This window comes from Lissotriton vulgaris, chromosome 8 (assembly GCF_964263255.1).
Source record: "Lissotriton vulgaris chromosome 8, aLisVul1.2, whole genome shotgun sequence".
Classification (NCBI taxonomy): Eukaryota; Metazoa; Chordata; class Amphibia; order Caudata; family Salamandridae; genus Lissotriton; species Lissotriton vulgaris.
The window spans coordinates 762,966,359-762,986,846 of NC_141696.1; positions in this window are offsets into that span (position 1 = coordinate 762,966,359).

The window sequence follows — 20,488 nt, forward strand, 5'->3', positions numbered from 1 at the left end:
AAGCTGATTGGCTCTCCGGTGTCTGTCAACATTCTAAACAGTCCTGTGCGGCCGCCATCTTGTCTCTCGGTAGGATCGAGAGACAAGAGGAGGAGAAAAACGAAGGGGGAATTTAATGAAAGGGGGCAAGGCAGACTCCTCTTGACCCCCTAGGAATGATGTTGGGGTTATTAAAGGGTCCCGTGGGGCAAATACATTTTTTTCATTTTTTGCGGTAAAAGCGCTTCTCGGTTCGCGAACCGGGTCGCAAACTGGTAGCGAAACGTGAATTCGCCATTTTGTGTTTCGATTTAATTAAATTACTAGATGGAGGAAAAGCAATGTGAGTATTGGGTATAAGGGGGTATGGGAGACGTATCCTGATGCCCTATGTTTTCTGAGGGTGGTTGAGGAGGCTCATATATGTTGATACTTGTCTTCCAGCGGTTGAGCGTGAGCGTTTTTTTTTTTTTTTTGCCGCTTGACTTCTGTTAACGTTCGATTCGAAGGAAATCAGGAAGTGTTGACCGCCATTTTGACACTGCGAGTAAATATAGTGTTAAAAATAATTGTTATAAATTAATCTGTATTGATAAACATTGTCTGCGCCATCTTGCTTTTTTTCCGATGCCACACTTTTGTTGTGCACGGCAGCCATTTTAGATGCCTTGACCAGACCCACTCTCTGCACGCCGCCGATCCTCAGCATGGCTCCCCACCCTCGCAAGCATCTCCCCCACGCACTGGTCACCCCTGCTCTCTCTCTCATGCATGGGCCATAAACCTCCCCCCATCTGCGCTGCTCTTCCCTGAATATCACACCCTGTGCCCGCCCGACACCTCCCTTTCACCCTATTCACTACCGCACCCTCTGACACTCCTCTTCCTCTGTGTCTGATTGTCCAGGCCGGTCCCAGGCTATCACCTAGCCCTGCGGATGTAGTTTATGGCCCCAACTGTAAAGAATCACCCCTGTTCAAAGGAGTTACAGTAGATCAAGGCCCCCACCTCATGAGATCCGTCACACCACACGCGTTCCTACTATCTGATAACGATCCTGTATTGTGATTGGGGAGGGGATTCTCACTGTAAGGGTGTGTGGGACCGAGCCTGAAGCGGAAGATTCCAGGGATGCCTTTTTGTACATCAAAGTCTTCACAATTATGTGTCACATTAAAAATATATAGCACTCCAACAAAGTAGTAGGATTATAACACTTTAATAACTTATAAATATATGCAACGCTCCAACAAAGTAAACACGTTAAAAAAAAACTTTTTAAACAACTATTTACATGACATTGCTTTAACCAGGATAGACAAAGAAATGACACAGTGATGTAAAAGTTTCTGAAAGAAATGCCAAGAACGTCCCATGTGAAAGTGAATTTTATCTGGCAATTTTTTTCTTTTCCTTCTCATGAAAAGAAAGTTAATGCCAGGTTCGTTACCTGCCTCATCTGCAAAAAAAAACTCTTGAGAGGGACCGAAAAAAAATATAGCTATGGTAATCATACCATGCATCGGCACATGGAGAGGTGGCACCCTCTTAATTATTCTAAAGCACAACTTCGAGATTTGGTGGATAACCCCCGACCGGCAAAAACATCCACCAATGACTTAGCAATAAGTGAGACAGAGGCAAGGGAAACGGTCTCAAATCTGCAAAAGAACTTTGGGCAGATGAGATTGACTTGTGTAGCATGTGGAAAATTAATTTCATGCGGAGAGATGAGTATTACTTTAATAAATAGATCATATGAAAATCATCAATGTCCAAAACGTCCTAGAAAGTAATTTTTGTCATTTTTGAGGAAGAGAGATAGCCTACAGTGGTACGGGGTCGTTTTCGTTCGTACTGGGGGGCCAGGTGACATTCCTTCAGGGTGGCTTAGGGGCATTTAAAAAAACTTCCCTGATACAGGTAGCATATAAAGTAGAGGCTAAATACCAGGATCTTTATCGATTGCTTTATGCTGTACAAAAATGAAAAATACACAACAATCCTGGACCATTCATATTTTCAATGTTTCTGCGTACTATACTTTTTAACCCTTAACTAATTGAGCTGCTTCATTTCACCTGCTTTCTAAAAAAAAACCAAAAAAAAAACGGAAACAGTGGCCATTTATTCGAAACTTACCAATCTACGCGTTACAACTACGTTTGCTTTTTCAAAAACCTTTAATAAAAATGTTGGTGCCCAAATACGGGCCTACAACCCCGTGGGCCGGCCACGGAGCAGGCTGGAACTGTAAATGGGGGGGGGTATTTATTTGTGGAAAACATAACAGAGAGTCAGTGGTCGTTGATTTCATAGTAAAAAGTGCGACAAGTGCAACAAAATCATATCGATAATTCATTGTGAGCAAGTACCAAAAGTGTCGACAATTCGAACCTTCAATAATAAATACAGTAATCAATGATGCATTAGAACTTAATATCAATTCATTGTTCGAACGGGTAATCAGTACCCGTCCCATGTCAATTCATTGTTCGAACGTATAATCAATACCCATCCTGGATCAATTCATTGTCCGAACATATAATCAGTCTTATCCCATATCAATTCATGTGCTAAAAACTGCATACATATCTCATGATATCAAGGCTGAGCAATCGGGGCACAACAAGGAGTTGAGAGTTTCATTTGTACCGGCGCCATTTTGGGTGAGGTCAGGAAGGTCCAAGTATAGTCAAAATGTCTCCACCAACTCGTGGTTGGACCGGGACCTCTTTCGGCAGTCCAAAAGTTTTCGTTGAAGGGTAGCAGAGGGGACTGCCGACATGAACCATCAGTCAAAGTGGGGTGGGAGGCAACAATCTCTCCTACCGGGTCATACTGGTGTCCCACCGGAACTGATCAAGTTGGTAGTCTTGCAGGATTTTGGTCATTTCAAGACTGAGGCCGGCGCCGGCATGAGCGCGCTGTAGTCCTGCGGCTACGTCGTGGTCGTTCCGTGGGTGATCATGGCAGTCATTCCCCATCGGGGGTGTCTGCGGGGGTCGGGGCCCCCGTGGCTCTTATAGAATCTTCAAAGTTGAGGAGAACGTTTCTGGACGCAGGACTCATTTTCTAGTTGAACTCAGAAGCGCCGTTGCACCGCAACAGTGGACGAGACCCCCGCTGGGTGAGCGGAGCATCATTGCCTCGCAATAGTGGACGAGACCTTTTGTCGGGTGAGTGCAGCGCCGCTGCATCGCAAGAGTGGAGGAACCCTTTTGTTGGGTGAGTGGAGCGTTGGGGGTGCAGCTGAGGGGCCCCCACCTGGGGGGGTGGGAGAGGCTTGTTCGCGCCGCCTCTCCCTCCCAGCGCACCCCACGCCGACACCTGGCGTTGAAATCCGTGATGTCCGGACCAGGCGATAAGAGGGGGGGGGTCGGAGGCAGAGGCAAGACATCCCCCCCGTGGCCTGCAGGGCGCCGCTTCAGGACCGAACGGGGAGCTCATATCAAGCCGGGGCCAGACCAGGAGATACGAGGGGAGGGGGGGGTCAGTGGCATGTGCAAGACACCCCCCCCCCAGTGTTGTTGCAGCCATTATTGAAAAAAGAAGATACCGTCGGCCTCTGCTCCTCTCCTGGTCCACCTTATGCGACGACCCTTTTGTTGGGTGAGTGGAGCGTTGGGGGTGCAGCTGAGGGGCCCCCACCTGTGGGGGTGGGAGAGGCTCGTTCGCGCCGCCTCTCCCTCCCAGCGCACCCCACGCCGACATTTGGCGTTGATACCTGTGATGTCCGGACCAGGCGATAGGAGGGGGGGGGTCGGTGGCATATGCAAGACATCCCCCCCGTTGTCGCAGCCATTATTTTAGAAAGAAGAAGAATCCCGTCGGCCTCGGCTCCTCTCCTGGCCCACCTTAGGCGATGACCTGCCCGGCCGACGGCTGCCAGCAGGACCCGCCCTACACGTGCCGAAGGCCTCGTCTTCCGGATGGGCATAGCCGCGAACCTGTTGCACTTCGGGAGTTTCCGGAATGGGGGTAGGTATCTGCTGATTTGTATCTATTTCATGTTACCGTTATTGGGCGTGGCGGGCGGTGGGACAGACATGCTTGGAGCAGTGGGGGGGTGGCGGAGCCTAGCTACCTCGTGGCTGCCGTAACGTCAAGCTTGGCTTCTTTCACTACTTTCATATTTCTTATTTCTAGCGAAGTCAAAAACTCATCAGTGGCCTACTGATTTTGTTCGATTTCTTTCCCTTCCTTTTCATGTGTGTTTCATGCTAAAGTTTCTGTTTAACAGGATACAGTGATTACTTCGTATTTTACATATGTCTTCTTTATTAGGGGTACTCTCCGGTTGAGCCAGATGATGTACCTCTAATAAATGGTCCGGGTGGAACTAGTTTCTAAATCAGTGGGGAGTAGATGGGCATGACATATTACAACGGGGGACAAAGGTCCGCATTACCCACCCTTCACTACTTGCAAAGACTAGAGAGAATATTTCTATTCCACGTTATTTGCAAACAGAGAATACCTCGAGAGAACTATTCCTTGAACAATAAATGTCCAGCCAATCAATCAATTAGTGGGGAGAAAAACAGGCATGACGGATTACAACGGGGGACAAAAGTCCGCATTACCTATCCTTCACTATCTGCAAAGGGAGACAGAATATTCCTATTCTTCTCTGTTTGTAGACAAGGAATATCTCAAAGAGCAATAATCGATAAAAAATTAGTAGGATTATAACACTTTAAAAAAGGTATTGGTGAATTATACTTCTCCGGAAATTTAAAACTCACAAATGTTTTATTTGTGTAATCGTTTCAGGTCAAACGGTTTGTGGGACAATGTTAAGAATGGAAGAGTCACCAAAAGGCAAAAAGTACAATCACGTATGAAAATCTTACTATTAATGCTTGACTGAGGCCAAGGAGATCAGAGTGCATGAGTCTCATGCTCAATCGATTGAGCTAGCCGGATCGGGCAACAAAAAGTATAAATTAGTTATGTAAATAGTTATTTAATAAAATGTTTTACCCTGTTACTTTGCTGGTGTGTTGTATATATTTATAAGTAATTAAAGTGTTATAATCCTACTACTTTGTTGGAGTGCTATATATTTTTAATGTGACACATAATTGCATAGGGTTTGTCATTATTTTGGGTGGGGTGGGTGGCGGAGCCGAGCTGTCTTGCAGCCATCATGGTGTGGAGCTAAGTTCATCTCACTAGTTTCGTATTTCTCATGAGGGGTTGTTCTTAATGTTTCTATTTTAGCGAGGTCAAAAAGAGATCCCATTAGTGGCCTACTGATTTTGCTCAATTCCTTTTGTTTTTTTAAACAATTTTTCACTATCTGCAAAGACTAAACAGAGTATTTCGATTCTGTGCTTATTTGTAAATAGAGAATGAACCAAAGAGAACCAATTCTAAAACAGTAAATGCTTGGATAACAATCAATCAAATAGAGAGGGCAGCAGGCACGACGGATTACAACGGGGGTAAAGGCCTGCGTTAACTAACCTTCACTATCTGCAAAGAGAGAGTACTCCTAAGAGAAAAGAGGGGGGGTAGGGGGGGCAGCGTTCAAAGCACATCAGCGTGCATAAACACGAAAATGTTTTTACCTATCACGTACTTGACATTGGACAGCTTTTGATATTTGCTATTAAAAAAATATTGAAATTCACTGAAAAAACCATAGGTTATAGACCATATATAGTTGGGAATTAGCATTTACAAAACCTTGAAAATTCACTGAAAAAACCATAGGTTATAGACCATATATAGTTAGGAATTAGCATTTACAAAACCTTAATTTACTCGCATAAAACCATAGAAATTCGCATATATAGTTAATTGCAATAACTATATATCGCGCACCCGCAATCCACTGCTGATGATGTCACATATTACATCATTCATGACATGGTCAGTGACATCACTGATGACATCACTGATGACATCTCAAATGACATCACTGATGACATCACTGATGACATCTCAAATGACATCACTGATGACATCACTGATGACATCTCAAATGATATCACTGATAACATCACTGGTGACATCTCATTTGACATTACTGATCACATCACTGATGACATCATTCATGTGATAATACGATGAACCTCTTCAGACTCTAACATAACCTTAGATACACTCAGTGTAAACAGACACTCACATACTGTCACTCATCCATGGAGTTACTCACACACCTAGTCAGTCATGCAAAGAATCAATCACACCTCCATTTGCTCAATTATACAGTTATACACACCCTACTTATTCAAACATATTCTAACACATATTTACTCTCTTATACAATCACTGATACAAGTTTTCAATGATCCATGCAGCCACTCACACATTCACTAGCTCTTATACACAGTAATTTATATATGTGAACTCTCACATGTACTGTGTTTTACATATGTACTTACTTTGACATGTAGCACTGAGATATCCATTCACTCACCAATACACTCATGCACACAGTCAACCACCCATACAGCTGTTTCCACATGCAGTTTTGAACCTATACATCTAGTGAATCAACTGCTCACACATCTATGCACAGAGTCACACACCTCCCAGACACCCACACACACACACTCACTCTCCCATACAAATACTTGGGCAACAAATCAATAACCTATATAGTTACTCATATAGCTACTGATCAACCCATGCAGCAGTTTACAGAACAACAGATATAATGATGCACAAATTAAGACAGTTTAGTCACTAACCCATGCACTCAGTGAGACACATTTAATCACTCACTCATACAGTCAGTCATGCACCTACTAAATCCTTCATCCAGACACTTCTACATCCACTCATTCTTCAATATGTAAGACATATTTTAACTTTACAGAATCATACAGTCACTGGATGATGTCATCAGTGATGTCACTGACCATGTCATGAATGATGTAATATGTGACATCATCAGCAGTGGATTGCGGGTGCGCGATATATAGTTATTGCAATTAACTATATATGCGAATTTCTATGGTTTTGTGCGAGTAAATTAAGGTTTTGTAAATGCTAATTCCTAACTATATATGGTCTATAACCTATGGTCAGTACATCAAGGGATGAACACTATTGATGAATGGAATAGCACCATTCTGATATGACCACTCTACTGTAATATGCTCTCTGTCCCTGTTCCCCTTTGTCACCATTAATTTAATTGCCTAAGCTACTATTAGTAATTTTATTGAATAGCTATTTACTCCAAGCTTAGCTGTAATCAGGGGAACTTCAGCTAGTATTTATGTACCATTGTATACCAGAAATAACATCTGCCAGCTTGTAATATATTTACTGATTGTATCATGTCTTCCTTGTAAATACCGCCAATCAGGTCACTTGCGTTTTCCAGAAATAACATCTGCAAGCTTGTAATATATTCACTGATTGTGTCATGTCTTCCTTGTAAATATCGACAATCAGGTCACTTGCGCTTTCCAGTCCCACTTAGAAACTCAGGATCCTCCTCTAGTTATCATACCCGTAATGCTTCCCTTTCGACCATGGCATTTCTATCGTGAGACTACACGATGATTTGTAATTCCTAATTTCTTCATTCTTCAACGGGCTGGTAGCGCGTTCATAATATCATACCCCCTCGCCCTGGCCACCACTCACGTGGCACGTAATTAATAGTCATCTCCCAGTCCTTACACGAGTAGTTAGGGACGCCGCACGTCACCCACTGCTATTCCCAAATCACGGCCCCTCTTTCAACAAGGGGCGTTCCTTGCTCTCTGAACCAATCGGCATATAGGTAATACAACCACACGGCTGATTACCATAGCAACGGACTGCTGCCATTGGATCTATCGGGTAGAGAGAAGACGGTAAGACACTACCCCTGCTCCCTGGTTTCAGTTCCCGCCCCGCTTTCCGCATGTTTACTTATCTCCGTTCCCCGTTAACTCCTCAGATTTGCTCCTTCTTCTGGCCATGCCATTTTCAACTCGAAGGTAAGACGCCAAGTCTCACCCATATGGCTATTTCACTTTGCTCATAATACCCGATATTACTGGTGATACCACTGATCCCTATCTACCCCTTAGATAATTGAATTTCGTGACGCCGCAGTGGACGTTTTCACGCCACCTCACGGCCCTTGCCCCCCCCCCTGGACCATCCAGGACCCTGTTGGTAAGTAAGGTTTTTACCTATGATACCAGCACCTTTCCCATGTTTTCGCCCGGATGAATAAAATGACGGAATTTCTTTAGTGCTCCACGACCCCGATCAAGATCTCCCCTTACCTGATTCGTCTCAAGGCTACACACTTTGGCCAGGAATTCACTGGACCATGGTAAGCCTTTTTACTCCGGCCCTTGTTCCTTCCTCTGCCCCCCCCCACCCCCTTGACGTTCCCCGCCGCCAACCCCCACCCAGCCCCCATGTCATGAGGACTAATGCCTCGTTATTATCTCACTCCTTTACAGCACTGCACCCAGCCCTTCCTGTCCTGAAGATGATCCATAGTGATACGGATCGAAACGCCGTCGACTACACAGCCAGACTTTAGGCGCTTCCTCAGTGGTTTACCTAAATGAACTTTGAACCAAAATACTAAATTAATTGGAAACCATTGAATTTCACTGTATATATCTGCACTTTGCACTTTGCGCCGATCACGCTGTAATTTTTGTCACTTGTGCTGCCGTAGTGTCACCACTCTCTGCACTCGTGCACCTTGTACATACTACTTGGGCTAATTTATCTACACAGTGCTGTAACTGTTTGTATTTATTCAATTTGCCTTTCATAATTTTTGAAAAATCATAAACTGATGCTTGTTTAGCACAATCATGAACAAAAAAATTATTGACTCCTTAAATTTTTCCTTTAGGATAATACTGTATAGATATCCTTATTAGATATTGGTTATTGTTTTTTGAATTACACCCTTTGGGATATTGTTTTATATACACTTACCTATACCCCAATCCCAACTGGTTGATGGGTTTATACTCCTGTTCTCAGTATATACTTTGAGCAGCTGCTGAGCTGCGAGAGTTGGCCTTCTCAGGCCTTACAAACTTAGGATTGATTGCTACAATCCATTACTCTGTGTGATACAGATTGCTCACACAGAATGTCAAAGGAGTCACTTACATACTCAGAAGAGTACATCCAGAATCTTATGGGTGGCCCCTCACTGCTTACAGATCCACCCATTTCCTTGACCACCTCCTCGACCCCCAATAACTCTCGGATTCTTTTGGACAAACTTGAAAAACTAAAAAAGAAGCAAATCAGAACGGATCTCCATGCGCGTATGCTTACTGAGTATCTCCAATCAGGTGTGATCCCTGTTGGACTTCAAATCCGGAATACTCCAGCTATCTTCATAGAAGACCCAAACTTCCGTACCAAATTTAGTCATCTGTCTACGACCTGCTCACGCCATTGGATGGTGTTGGGCATAGACACTGCCATTGAACACAGTCGAAAAGAACTTCAAGAAATAGCAGATCTTGAACAACTAATACTTGCGGACTCGACCATACCGGATGCCAAGAGCCTACTTGACAAAGTTCAAGCTACCATCTCCACATTCAGTACCGTTGAACTGAATAAAAAGGCTAATGAAATCCGAAAGGATATAAAATTTTATAAAGTGGAAAAAACGTATCCTTACCTCAACGAGGAATTCTATAACACACTTCACAATCCCCCTAGAACCAAAAACTGGGGACGGTTTAGAAATAACCAACGGGTTACTTTCTCGAACTCATCCAATACATCAGCTGAAGAATCTGACCCTGACGAAGGCTCCAGCCATTCACGACTTCCAAATAGACCACAGCCATTACTCCCCCAGGATTTTTTAGACCGGGGTCGAGGACGCGGCCAACCACGACAAAGAAGAACTCGCCAGTACCAATTCCAGGCACCGGGGGACAGACAAACCCGCAACAGGTACTACCAATGGGGCCCGCATCAATAACTTCCTCAATTATTGGTACCTCAGGAACCAACATGGTAGCGACCTCCAATGCCCATGATCTTATTCCAATCTTTAATCTATCGACTCATGTCATGACCCCGGAGGAAACAAAAATCCTTTCTCGAGGACTTAGCTTTGTCCCCACGGAAAGAACTAATTTCTTGGAATTACAATCCAGTCTCCTAAAATTCTTTAGACGCATCCGTCTTAAACAATTTTTCCAGGATTCAGAGACCAGTGAATCACCTATCCAACAATTCCATCCACCCTCCTCCTTCAATCCTCCATCAACAAGTATGCCACCTGAAATCTTGGCATTTGAACGATTAGTTGTAAGGGACATTGCTGAGCTTCAAACCCGACCACAATTTGTCCCATATAACATCTCATTGGCAGAAAAACGTGCGCTTTTGGATCTCAAAGAAAAGAAAAACCTTATCATAAAACCCGCTGACAAGGGTGGTGGGATTGTGATTTTAGAAGCTGCAAAATACGATTTGGAGGTTAAACGCCAACTGTGTAATGCGGAACACTACCGCCCTCTTAAAAAAGACCCTCTATCCGAAATCAAAGAGAAAATTAGAGTTCTCACCGAGGAAGCAAAAATGATGGGCTTCTTGACTAAGAAAGAATTTCTTTTTCTCAACAACCAATACCCAAGAACCCCGGTGATATATGTCCTTCCCAAAATTCATAAGGACCAGAACAACCCCCCGGGTAGACCGATTGTATCTGGATGTGGATCTATTTTAGAACCGCTTGGAAAATATCTAGATGCTATCCTGAAGGAATTCGTGCCACTCACCGATACATTCATCAGAGACACCACACATCTGATTAATACTATCGATGATATAGACTACAATGAAGAATGTGATTTGATGGCAGGGTTGGACATCGAATCGTTGTATACCAACATCCCTCATCAAGAAGGCCTAGAGGTCATTGAAACCTTACTCCAAACCAGACCATTACCCACCAGAATTCCCACTCATTTCATTATGAATTTACTCCGCATTGCTCTAAAAAACAATTACTTTTTATACAAAGACATTTATTATTTACAGATCAAAGGTGTCTCCATGGGCGCTTGCTTTGCCCCAAATTTTGTCATACTATACGTGCACCATCTTGAAAAAACGCTTTTCCTCCAGCCTACCAATCCCTTCTATAGTAATATCCGTCTGTGGCGTCGCTACATCGACGATATTCTCTTGCTCTGGACTGGCACAAGAGAACACCTGGGATCTTTCATGGTTTGGCTAAATCAATCACAAGAACATTTACGTTTTACCAGCGAGTGCAAAACCAATGACCTGCCATTTTTGGACGTGACCATCCATGCTGAAGAAGGCAAACTGGGAACTCGTCTCTTTCGGAAAAGCACTGAACGGAATACCTTGCTGCAATATTCCAGCTACCACCCCAGAGGACTCAGGGACGGTTTGCCCTATGGGCAGTTCTTACGGCTCAGGCGAAATTGTAAATGGCGCCAAGATTACTTCAGAGAAGCGGAAGTCCTGACTCAGAAGCTGCTGACACGAGGATACCCAAAAAAACTTATCACCCGTGCACGCAAGAGAGCTTGGTACTGCCACAGAGAACATCTTCTCGAACCCCAGAAAAAACAACCTCTGAAGAGAATTCCATTTGTTTCTAAATTCTCCCCTAACAGCAACTTGATAGCTAAGATAATCAAAAGAAACTGGTCCATCTTACGTCCATTCGCCCCCTTCAAGGATGAACCCTTGTTCTCCTACCAAAGAGGCAACAATCTCTCCACGCATCTAGTACGAGCCATCACCTGGCCTGAGAAGAAATCTGAAAAAAAACAGCATCACTGCAGCATGGGGTCTGCCCCCGATCTTGGGACATTATAAATGCCAAAATTGCTCGGTATGCGAATTGACCGTGAACACCAAGACATTCCAATACAACGGAAAGACCCAGATACTTAAGAGTCATACCAATTGCAAATCATCAAATGTGATTTACGCTATTGAATGTCCATGCGGCCTCCTGTACATCGGCCAAACTACACAAATGATAAAAAACAGAATCATACAGCACAAAAGCCGTATTAACTGTGAAGTGGCCCATTCACCCATGGTTCCACATTTCCTGTTATTGAACCACAAAGACACAGACTTGAAATGGCAGGTCATTGAACAGATCTCTTTACCAACCAGAGGGGGTAACATTCATGCATTACTCAACAAAAGTGAAAGTAAATGGATTACCCTCTGTGATTCAGTACATCAAGGGATGAACACTATTGATGAATGGAATAGCACAATTCTGATATGACCACTCTACTGTAATATGCTCTCTGTCCCTGTTCCCCTTTGTCACCATTAATTTAATTGCCTAAGCTACTATTAGTAATTTTATTGAATAGCTATTTACTCCAAGCTTAGCTGTAATCAGGGGAACTTCAGCTAGTATTTATGTACCATTGTATAACAGAAATAACATCTGCCAGCTTGTAATATATTTACTGATTGTATCATGTCTTCCTTGTAAATACCGCCAATCAGGTCACTTGCGTTTTCCAGAAATAACATCTACAAGCTTGTAATATATTCACTGATTGTGTCATGTCTTCCTTGTAAATATCGACAATCAGGTCACTTGCGCTTTCCAGTCCCACTTAGAAACTCAGGATCCTCCTCTAGTTATCATACCCGTAATGCTTCCCTTTCTACCATGGCATTTCTATCGTGAGACTACACGATGATTTGTAATTCCTAATTTCTTCATTCTTCAACGGGCTGGTAGCGCGTTCATAATATCATACCCCCTCGCCCTGGCCACCGCTCACGCGGCACGTAATTAATAGTCATCTACCAGTCCTTACACGAGTAGTTAGGGACGCCGCACGTCACCCACTGCTATTCCCAAATCACGGCCCCTCTTTCAACAAGGGGCGTTCCTTGCTCTCTGAACCAATCAGCATATAGGTAATACAACCACACGGCTGATTACCATAGCAACGGACTTCTGCCATTGGATCTATCGGGTAGAGAGAAGACGGTAAGACACTACCCCTTGCTCCCTGGTTTCAGTTCCCGCCCCGCTTTGCGCATGTTTACTTATCTCCGTTCCCCGTTAACTCCTCAGATTTGCTCCTTCTTCTGGACACGCCATTTTCAACTCGAAGGTAAGACGCCAAGTCTCACCCATATGGCTATTTCACTTTGCTCATAATACCCGATATTACTGGTGATACCACTGATCCCTATCTACCCCTTAGATAATTGAATTGAAGATGATCCATAGTGATACGGATCGAAACGCCGTCGACTACACAGCCAGACTTTAGGCGCTTCCTCAGTGGTTTACCTAAATGAACTTTGAACCAAAATACTAAATTAATTGGAAACCATTGAGTTTCACTGTATATATCTGCACTTTGCACTTTGCGACGTTCACGCTGTAATTTTTGTCACTTGCGCTGCCGTAGTGTCACCACTCACTGCACTCGTGCACCTTGTACGTACTACTTGGGCTAATTTATCTACACAGTGCTGTAACTGTTTGTATTTATTCAATTTGCCTTTCATAATTTTTGAAAAATCATAAACTGATGCTTGTTTAGCACAATCATGAACAAAAAAATTATTGACTCCTTAAATTTTTCCTTTAGGATAATACTGTATAGATATCCTTATTAGATATTGGTTATTGTTTTTTGAATTACACCCTTTGGGATATTGTTTTATATACACTTACCTATACCCCAATCCCAACTGGTTGATGGGTTTATACTCCTGTTCTCAGTATATAGATATATATATATATATATATATATATATATATATATATATATATATATATATATATATATTCACTGAAAAAACATAGGTTTCAGGGGCGTTATAGTTAGTTGGACATTTCAATCGTAAAAAACCAGTGAAATTCCCCCGTTATAGTTAGTTCAGCTAACTATAACTCGCGCGCCCGCAATGCACTGCTGATGACGTCACATATTGCTTCACTCATGACATCACTGATGAAACTACAAATGACATCACTGATGACATCATCCAGTGAATGTGTGTTTTTCTGAAAATTAAATATGTTTTATTTATGTATATCTCAAGGTCGATGGAATAATAAATGGGTATATAAGTGTCTAAATGGATGATTTTTTGTGTAAAATTGATTGTATAACTGACTGATTAAGTGTATCTTAGTGAAATGGTTAGTGAGTAATGTTTAAATAAGTAAATATCTGTATCAGTCTCTCACTTGTGTATAAGTGGCTGCATGGGTTGGTGAGTAGCTATATGAGTGTCTATATAGGTTATTAGTTGTTTTTTAACCCCTTCAGCGCTAATGACAAGGGTAACTCGTCATGGAGTTTCCATTGATTTCAATGGAAATTACATTGAAGTGCCACCAGAAGCATAGCATCCAAGTGGTTAAGTATCAGTATGAGTGTCTGAGTGTCTGTATGGTTCAGTGTGGGGTATTACGTAGAGCATAGAAGTATGAATGAGTGACTCACTGTTTGTATGTGTTGAAGACAGCATGTGTGCAGGACTGTATAGGTGGATGAGTGTGTGTATGGGTGTGTTAGTGAGTAAATGGCTGTTTCAATTGTGTCTTTATGAGTAACTACATATATTTTAAACTAGTATATGTGAGTATTGATGTATATAAGTGAGTATATGTGAGAGTGAGAGATTGGAAGAGCTCCTGTATAAATTAGTATGTGTTTCCATAAGTGATTGCTTAAGAGAGTCAGTATGTGTAAGTTTCTGTAGAAGTAAGTGTGGTGGTGTGTGTATAACTGTATATGCAAGTAAATGGATCTTTGATACTTTGCATCTGTGACTATGTGTGTGAGTAACTCTATGGATGAGTATTGGTGTGTAGCAGGATGTATAGGTGTATGAGTACATATGATGAGTGAGTGACTGTATAGGACTGTTGGTGAAGGAGTGGATGTGTATGTAGATCTTGGAATTACTGAATAGGTGTGTTGTATGTGATATTGGTATGTCCATTGTTTTGAAAATGTTAGTTTCTATTTTTGAGTGTGTGAATCAAAGGTTATATTAGGGTGGGAGGAGGTCTGCCACTCTATCGCAAGGATGAAGTCATCAGTGATGTCATCAGTGATGTCATTTGAGATGTCATCAGTGATGTAATGAGGTGATGTCACTGACCATGTCATGAGTGATGTAATATGTGACGTCATCAGCAGTGCATTGCGGGCTCGCGAGTTATAGTTAGCTGAACTAACTATAACGCTGGAATTTCACTGGTTTTGTACGAGTGAAATGTCCAACTAACTATAACGCCCCTGAAACCTATGGTTTTTTCAGTGAATTTCTAAGGTTTTTTAAATGCTAATTTCGACCTATAACGTGCCTGAAACCTATGGTTTTTCTAGTGAATTTCAAAGGTTTTTCAAACGCTAATTTCTAACTATAACGTGCCTGAAACCTATGTTTTTTTCAGTGCATTGCAAAGGTTTTTTAAATGCTAGTTTCTAACTAAAAGACACTTAGAATACAGTGAAAACACCTACATACACTAGGGAATACTATGCGCTGGTGTACCCCTGTGATTATCATGACCTCCTCTGTAAGACCCTAGTACATAATAGGGCAGGGGGATTAAAACTACCTCTTAAAACGCGTCACAGGGCGCTTTTGAACAGTGGTGAAGGGAGGGGGGTGCCAGAACTGACAGGTGCGCAAACATGCCCTGTGGCCATTTTAATTTGGGGGATAAAGTCCCCTAGAACCCTGAGTGTCCCTTGGGTCCAACTAGCGCACCAGGTATCTCCAGTAAGCGCCACAGAGCTGCATTGCAGAGAGGTGTAAAAAGGGGCATGGCCTGGACCACCTCTCTGCAACGCAGCACAGTGGTGCTTACTTGAAGCACCTGGTGGGCTAGTTGGCCCCCAGGGGTCCTCAAGATTGAAGAGTAATTATTCCCCAACTGAAAACGCACCACAGGGCGTGTTTGCGCATGTCACCTCAGGCCCCGTTCCCTTCCTTCACCACCATGTAAACACTCCCTGTGGCTGTTTTAAGTTGGGATATTAACTCCCCTTAAGTCCTGAGGATCCCTAGGGTCCAACTAGTCCTCTAGGTACAACCAGTAAGCGCCACAGAGCTGCATTGCAGAGAGGTGTAAAAACAGGCACGGCCTGGACCACCTCTCCGCAACGCAGCGCAGTGACGCTTACTGGAAGCACCTGGTGGGCTAGTTGGCCCCCAGGGGCCCTCAGAATTAAAGAGGAATTAATTCCCTGACTTAAAACGCGCCAAAAAGCGTGTTTGCACACATGTCACCTCAGGCCCCGCCCCCTCCCTTCACCACTGTGCAAACACACCCCGTGGTGCGTTTTAAGTTGGGTACTAACTTGAATCCTGAGGGTCCCTGGGGTGCAACTAGCCCACCAGGTACCTTCATTAAGCGCCACAGAGCTGCGTTGCAGAGAGGTGTAAAAAGGGGCGCGGCCTCTGAACACCTCTCTACAATGCAGCTCCCTGGCGCATACTGGAGGTTTCTGGTGGTCCAGTTGGCCCCCAGGGACCCCCAGTATTCAAGGGAAATTAGTTCCCCATCTGTGAAAGCACCAGGGGCGCATTTGCAGAGTGCTGCAGGGAGGAGGCGGGGCGTCCGGCGTGATGCTGGTCTTTTATTCAAATACATTTTCTTAAGAAGGGGGACTGTGTGGCCCCACTTTTTTTCCTATTTTATTGGCCCTGGGAACCCCATCCCCAAAGGCCTTTTTTTTTTTAATAGGAAGGGGGCCGTGTGGCCCCCCTCCCGAGGGCATAATCGCCCCCAGGGACCTCAACCCCGGGGCATGGCCATTTTTTTTTTAACATTTATTGGAGGGGGGGCTGCGTTGCTCCCCTCCTCAGGCCATTTATGGCCCGAGGGCCCTATCCCCCGGGGCCGGCCTTTGTCTTTTTTTTGTAGTTTTTTTTACTTTTGGAGGAGGGGGGCCGGGTGGGCCCTCTCCCGGGCCACTTCTAGCCCTGGGGACCCCATCCCCCGGGGCTAGCCCTCTCCATTAAGGACCGTGGAGGGGTCCCTAATCCCCCCACGGTCCCGCCGGTTCCCCGCCTCCTGCGGGAGCCGGCATTGCTTTTCCACCTGGGGAGCTGCTAAGATGCAGCTCCGCGTGTGGAAAAGCAATAAGCTTTGGTATTTGGAAGAGAGAGCAGGTTTCCTGCTCTCTCTTCCAAAAACCAAAGCAGAGTTTGCTATGGCAGTACGAGAGCCATGAGGCTCCCACCCTGCCACAGCAAACAGCAGTGTACCGGGGGTCCTGGGGGTGGGCAGGAGCCGACCCTGAGGGGTGCCGGTCCCCAGGGCCATGGAGAGCTCCAGCAGTGGGGCTGTGCGGTCTCCCACCCAACATTTGCAAAGTACGGGGGGTGCCCAGGACTTGGGGGTCCGTCACAGACCCCCAATTTTAATAATTAGAGCCCCTAGGAGGTGAGCCCCCCCCCACAACACAGGTACTTATTTTTTTTATAAAACAAGTCCCAGGGGTGGCGGTCCCTCGGGCTGTGGGGGCCATGTGCCCCCGCCAATATTTTATAAAAGCCCCGGGCGTGATGGTCCCCAGGGCTTGGGGGGCCTTAGGGCCCCCCCACCCATTTACTATAGAAGCCTTTGGGCCCCCATTACAATCTAAACATTGCTCTTGGGACTTGGCCCACCCAGGGGCTAATTAATAATGAAGCGCTGGAGCCCACGCTTCATTTTATTTCTTTTTTACGGCCGGATCCGCGGATCCTCAGCACATCTAGCAATTATATATATATATATGCTATTTTTAGTCCTGGGGGACTTGTCTTACCCCCTAAGGAGGCATAAGGGGTCAGGGTGTTTCTACCCTGCCCCTTTTCTTTTTTACGCGTTTGTTTTACTGATTTCTTGTATTTTGGTTCTACCGTGACGCAAGATGGCTGCCAACATTTCCTGGTTCGGAGTGTTGACAGCCAATTAGCATGAAGCTCAAGATCAATCAAATAAAAACAAGGGGGATCAGGAGGCCTCATCCATGGGCTCTATAAGGCCCGGGGACCACCACCTTCTAGGGACAAACACATTTTGTTGGTGGACCATGTGGACAGTACCCAAGCCCCAGGAGCTACCACCTTCCCAGGGCTAAATAACACAAAATGGGGTACCAACTGACCCTCCCCCAGGGACCACCACTTTTCAGAGATAAATAAATTTTACCAAGATTGGGATAGGGGGCATTCTCAGACCCCAGGACCACCACCTCCCTGGGGCGGTCCATGCGCAAAGAAATGAGGGGGCATATCTCCCCAGAGCCATACATTGCCCTGGGGACTGCCACCTACCAGTGCCTGTTACTGCTATGTCCCAGGGTACCCAACCCCTAGACATAGCTGCTTGCTTATGCTAGGTGGGAAATTTAACAGCTCCCTCAAAGCATAAGCAAACACTCAGTTTCCAGCGGGTGGGAGCAGTCAAAGTTCTAACACCTGCTGGAAGTGAAGGTTTGATCTCTTTCCCTGCCCACAGACATGCAGGCTGGGAAAAAAAATAAACAGACTTTCTCCTGCACGGAGGGAACTGCCTTTCCAGCTGCTCCCTCCATGCAGCAGCAATGCCGGCTCCCACAGGAGGCGGGGAGAAGTCTTGACATTCCCCCTGCATTTCCGGGGAGGAGCAGAAAGAGGCAAAATAGAGGTCAGAAACAAGCAGAAACAGGCAGAATAAAGATCAGAAAGAGACAGGATAAAGGTGAGAAATGAGTAGAAAGAGGAAGAATGAAGGTCAGATATGAGCAGCAAGAGGCAGAATAAAGGTGAAAAATGTGCAGGAAGAGGCAGAATAAAGGTCAGAAACAAGCAGAAAGAGGCAAAATAAAGGTCAGCAATGAGCAGAAAGAGGCTAAATAAAAGTGAGAAACGATCAGCAAGAGTCAGAATAGTGGTAAAAAATAAGCGGAAATAGTAAGAATAAAGGTCAGTAACTAGCAGAAATAGGCATAATAGAGGTCAGAAATGAGCAGAAAAGGCAGAAAAAAGGTCAGAACTGAGCAGAAAAAGGCAAAATAAAGTTCAGAAACGTGCTTGCTGAGACCGGGTCTGAGGCCTGCCCCCATTTTCAACCACTCTGTAAAGGGGCCTCCAGGAGCCCTACTGGTGGGGGCTGAAGGTTGTTGGGTACCAAGAACCACTACTGTTGCCACAAGTAAGTCCACCACAGCCAGATTTCTGAGACCTTGTCGAAGGCACCACCCCTTTCTCAACCACTCTGCAAAGTGGCCTCGTGGTGCACTACTGGTTGCGGGATGAATTGTCCTTGGCTGATGAGGGTCGTTAGGGGCAAGAATCACAACTGTTGCCACAAGTAAGTCCCTCACAGTGGGAATACTCAGGCTAGGGGTTAGAAAGTCGGTAAACTCTGCTCTGCCAATGTTTTGCTGAATTCCACGTTCCAAGTGGAGCACAGAGTTGCAAAACTCTGCAAACTCCACCGGCAGAGTGGAGTTTACAGCCCACCCCTAGTTACTATTCACAGACCCATTCAAAGACTCATGCACACACTCACAGACCCACTCAGACACTTACGGGACCACTCAGATATTCACTCTGAGTCTCACACAACAACTCATAGATCCACTCATTCAGGTCTATACTCATTCACCCTCTCAGTGACTCACACACCCATTAAGCTAACTATACGGCTACTCATACACCAACGCACTAGGGTTACAGCTTGCAGTTAGGAAATACATTTTAAAAAACTTCAAAATTCACTAGGGGTGAGCTAAAACTCCCCTCTGCCGGCAGAGTATGCAGATTTTTTCCTCTACTTTCTCTGCTTGGAATGCGGAGTTCGTCAAAAACTCTGCCAACCCACTGGCCTAGTGGAGTTTAGTGGCAACAGTAGGTGCTCCTAGCCCCCAAAGACCCTAGGCAGCCAAGGGGACTTCATCCCCCAACCAATAGTGCACCAGGAGGCTACTTTGCAGAGTGGTTGAGAAAGAGAGAGTGGCCTCTGACTCATCAATCCCACTATGGGGTACTTAATAGTGGCAATAATAGGGGTTCTTGGCCCCCAACAACCTTTAGCAGTGAAAGGAACTTCATCCCGGTCCCCATACTTGGGCCTCACCTCTGGTCAGCTCACAACTCATGGGCCAGGGTCTCAAGCTCAATTGCGCTGCCACACTCTGGCATCCATGAGGGTTCTCCTCCTCTAATGTGCCTCTCAAAATGATGGCCACCAATGATACCTTACACGTAGGAGGGGAGAGGGCCAAAAATAACTCAACTCTACCACCCGGACCCCCAATGAAAATCACATGAAAACACAAAAGGGGTTGTTGAGTAGACACTATTACACAGACAGACAAATTCATCCATTGTGAAAAACTGCCCTCACTCACATACCGAAGTATGTGGCATGCTTCATCATAGGGCCTGCTTGCAATACGCCCGGGTGTAGCCGCACACAGGAGGGAGCATAAAGAAGGGGAAAAAATAATAAATTCCACACAACAAAACGTACGACCATATAATTCAACACAAACTACATGTAACATATACTGTGATG